The sequence below is a fragment of the Pygoscelis adeliae genome, unplaced genomic scaffold, assembly GCF_000699105.1.
Source record: "Pygoscelis adeliae isolate BGI_AS28 unplaced genomic scaffold, ASM69910v1 Scaffold108, whole genome shotgun sequence".
Classification (NCBI taxonomy): Eukaryota; Metazoa; Chordata; class Aves; order Sphenisciformes; family Spheniscidae; genus Pygoscelis; species Pygoscelis adeliae.
This window is the reverse complement of record NW_008825498.1, coordinates 6,831,166-6,835,863: the sequence shown is the minus strand read 5'-3', so window position 1 is coordinate 6,835,863 and position 4,698 is coordinate 6,831,166.

The following is a 4,698-nucleotide window of genomic DNA, read 5'->3' as shown; positions in this document are numbered from 1 at the left end:
TCCTTCCTTCCTTCCTTCCTTCCTTCTTCTCCTCTCCTCTCCTCTCCTCTCCAAAATTAACAAATACTTTCCTCTACTGAAATAAATTTTTGGATTTCCATATTCTATCGACACGTGATTGCAGATGCTATTTTGCTTTCTAGGTGTACCCAAATCCATAGAATTCATTACTAAAGAAAGGAACTTTGTAGGTAACATAAATTATCATAGTCAGCATCATGAATGTACACACATCCATTACAATAAGATTTTCTCAGCAAAATGTCTTTGGGGGAAAGCAGATCCTTGCTTGAAATGAGCATACACAAGTGGAACACACACAGAGAGGCACGCTCCAGCCTTCATTGGTTGTGAAAGCATAGAGACTGCTTCTAGTAAAATTAAAAAATTAGATAATGATTAATCTGCAAAATTTGATGAAGTTTGTGAGGCACCGTACCACCACACAGGTTTGATTATAGGAGACATCATCTCTCTGGGCCAGGACTCTGAATAACTGTGATGTTTTATAGAGAGAAAAATGCTCTGTGAATATCGACACAAACAAGGAGCTCCCTGGGAACTTGTCAATGGTGGGGACGGTTGAGGAAGTGGAGCCAACACAGTGCTCCAGCGCAACCACAATGCCCAAGCATCCCCACTGTGTACTCCCCACCTTGATATATTTTCAAGCGCCATTTGCCCCTAAGTTTCCTCCGCTTTCTTCTGCTTAAATTGGGGACAGTTACAAAGGATGGGTTTCTCCATGATATTGTTAAGAGGAGATGCTCAGTTAAGAGGTGCTCGGTTTCAATTTTGGATAAAGTCCTTTAGTAGACTATGTATGCATATTCTGCAAAATACACTTCAACTCTCATAGAACATATTCATTTGAGTGTTATCCAGTATCAGCTCGTTTATATCCCTGCAGATATATGGAGAGTTTCCCAGCCTTGAAAGCAAAAATCAAGAGACTAGAATTGGCAGCTATTGGCACTCATTTGGGTGAGAGTTTTTGCTGTTTCTTGCACAGGTCTATATTATTTTTATCCTTTTAGGATTCATTCTTTTATTTTGGGGACCGCTGGAGGGGAAGCTAAGGAAGAAAACCAGAAGCCTTAAGGTAATGACTCAAGTAAGAGTGTTCACACCTTCATTTTCTACGTGTGTTAAAACAAGAAAGGAAGAATGAAGGAAGGCAAATGCAGTCTGGGAAACTAGTAAATGCTCACCGAGAGCCGCTGGCAGCAGAGGCGAGAGCAGGGCGACGAGCTTCCTGGCTGAGACACAGCCCCTTCCTTTTGTCACTGGGGTCACCAGTGGTTGTCACACAGATCCGATCCCAGGGAAGGAGAGGGGTGAAGGGCTGTGCTTTGTGCGTGAATGATGGCACCCCCAGGCAGCAGGTGTAGGGGCAGGGTGTGGGGGAAGGCAACTGAGAGGAGGACTCAAGGATGAAGAAGGAGTTTCATTGAGAAGGATGGGGAGCGTATGACAAAACAGAAGGAAGAAGAGGTATTGTAAACCAAGGTCTGTTGGTAAAGGACAGGTGAGTGTAAGCTAGCCATGAATAAATTCGGGCTGGAAATTAAGAGAAGTTTTCTAGCTTTGAGACCTGTAAGCTCTGGAGCAACCTTCCAATTAGAGCAGCTATAGAAAAAACGCTTATCATAATGTTAAGAAAGGTTGATGTGTTGAGTAGAAAGCATTATGTTTTATGGTTACCGGAGACAGTAAAGGACTGGGCCCTGTAGCCTACAAGATCCTTTCCTGGTCTGTGTTCCTAATTAAATGAAGCATTTGTTTGCTGCGTATCAAGCTGGGGGTATGTGAACGAACATCTCAAAGGCACAGAAACCTTTCTGTTCCTCCTAGAGCTTCCCCACCAGCAGTCTCCTACACAGTGCAAACCTTACTGTAAACAATAAAATAAATGCGAGGCTTGAAGAACAAACAAGCACGCGCCAGGGGGGATGATGTTAAACAGTGAAACTCTCAACTGCTTCTGTGCAGGTTAATAAGAAGGGCCACATTCTCACATCCTTGCTCCCTGTCTACCAGAAAAAGCATTTCTTCTGACATAGAAAACTGTAACTTGGTGATGGACGCTGACTTAATTACAAAATACCTGTCAAACCATCGAACAGAAAGTACAAAAGAAACATTTAAGGGTCATTGAACTGTGTTCCCAAGGGCTGGGCAGAAGTGGTGTAACTCTAGACAGCATCACCTTACACTCCTCATTTCTAAGGCAAGCAGGGCCAAGATAATTGTCACATTTCCGATAGCTTTATCATAGTTTTTTAGCACCATTCCAGCGGGTTTTGGTTCAGCTGAAATCCAAAGTGAGCCTGCAGGTTGGTTTCTAGTTTCTAAAGACCACGTTACCTTTTTGTAGTAAATATCATCAATCTTAGTGTCAATAATCAAAGGTATTGGAACTGCCTGCTTATTATATTATTATAATGAAGGACAGATATTAGCAAGATTAACTGCAGCAGAATGAGCTGCAGCAGAAGCTGCCTGATTGACAGAAAAAGCATTTAGACTGTTTTCTTATTTGTTTTTTTCTAATGTTAAGGTGAATGGGCATGCTGAAGTAAATATAAAAGGCACTAAGCCAGAGGGAAAGTAGAAACACAAATACATCGCAGTCAGAAGTACCAGGGTGTGTGTGCATGGCTCCTGGGCATGGTTATGAACCTGCACCCCAGGACAACAGGTCATCCCAGGAATAGTCTGTGCCTGGAGCATGCAGTGCCATTGGCGAGGACTCGTGCATACTGCCATGTGGTGCCAGGTTTTATTCTGATGGAGAAGCCGGGGGCCTGGGAATGCATTTATTTTCTTCATGCATGTGAGGTTAGTTCAGCTTTAGAACTGGAAACCTGAAGTGGTCGGAGTATATTGGATCTCCAAGGCTGACCAGGAAATTGGGAAAAGGTAGAGTTTGCCCCATGCCTCTTTTTTTCGACAGTACCAAGTCACTGCAGTAAAAGGCATTAATGCCACAGTTGTAACTCCTGCCTTGAGCTCTCAGGGAATATCTGTGTGCTTTTAAACATCCAATGAGCAGAGGGGCAATATCAAATTAGCAAGACCGATGTGGCTGTTCTGATACGAAAGATGTGAAAGTATGAGCTGTATGAGTCCCAGGGTACTCCAACTATGATTTTGTGGGTTGGGAAATGCCATGAGACTGGGAGCATCCTCAGTGAGCAGAGGAGGAGAGACCTGCTGGGAATGCAGGGGAGCTGTGGGAGTGCTGCACTGGAACGGGGGACTTCAAGGAGGCGGTGGAGGGGGGAGGTTTGAGAAGTAACAAGGGCAAAACATCAGAGGAGAAGAAGGTACCAGAAGCAGAGGGAGAGGAAGCCATGGGAACACACCCTTCAAAACAGGTCCAGTGATAGAATATTGACAAAATAATGGCAATACTTAGTCATCCTCTTACTTGAAATGCTGTAGCAATACAGAGGAACATGTGCTGAGCCTGGCTTGCAATGGAGCCAGCACAGAAACATTCAGTCAACTAACCTGGTGTCATCTGTTAAATGCAGTGCTTTTAACCAACAGTTAAAACCGCAGTGCTCTTTCATTTTACATATGCCTTGGCATGAAAGCCATACATGTCATCAGCAAATGCTAAGCCTGATGACATTTAGCCTCTCTTTTATCTTTGTTCACTATTTCATCTTCTTTGGCAGATGGGGCACTGCTTGATGCTCCGGACGTGAAGCTTCAAGCCTGTTTTTTAAGCATGCCACAACATAAAGAGTTAATACTTTTTTCCCATGTCTCTTTTCAGGGAAAAGAAAAAGAGAAGAACAAAAAATCAAAGCAACCCCCATCTCCCTCTGCAACACCACTGTGCAAAACAGAGAGAGAAAGCAACTGGTGTTGCCATAAGAGGGCACACTGCAGCTGTAGCTTCAACACAGCCCAGCAAATCTCTCCCAGGAATGAGAAGTGCCAGTTGCTTCCCCTCTGAGAGTGTACAGTGTTTTTGTACTGAAGAAAGTCCAGGAGACTTCCTATTAAGTTTCCCACGTTTGTTTGCCTGCTGGCTTCTTCCTCCCAACCCTGCCTCTCACCCTTTCAGTCTTTCTTTGTATTGCTTTTAAGTGAAAGTTAGTATTTCTGGCCACAATTTTAATGAATCTGTAATGTCTCGGGCTTAGTGTATTACAGCCAGGGAACACACAGCACTGCTTTGGAGAGTTTGTACTGTAACAAGCAAGCAGAAAACAGCAGGTACATGCAAAGACATCCTATCTTTGGGTGAAGAGATGTAGATCTCTCAGTGTGTATCACAGGAGCCACATCAGCAGCATTTTTGCAATGAGTCCCAGGCCTAAAAAGATTCTGACAATATCAGTATCAGGAGTGTGGACAAAAATAAGAAAAATTATCGATGAGCTGAAGGGATCAACATGTAAATCAAGAACAGCAGGTGTTCTTTGGTTAAAATCATATTAACAAAACCCCATGATATTTGAAGGCCATAGACTTACTGGATAGAGAGAAACTACGTAGCTCAACAGAAGTGGGGTATAGGAAAACAGAGATAAGCAGAGGCTACTACAAATCTACTCCCGACTTTCAGAGCAAGAACAGCAAAGTCATTTTGCAGGTAGGGTGGAAAAGTATTAATACATGAACTGTGGGAAATAATCTGTCCTGACAGAGGGGTACCTTGGATGTATTCAGCATTTTTTT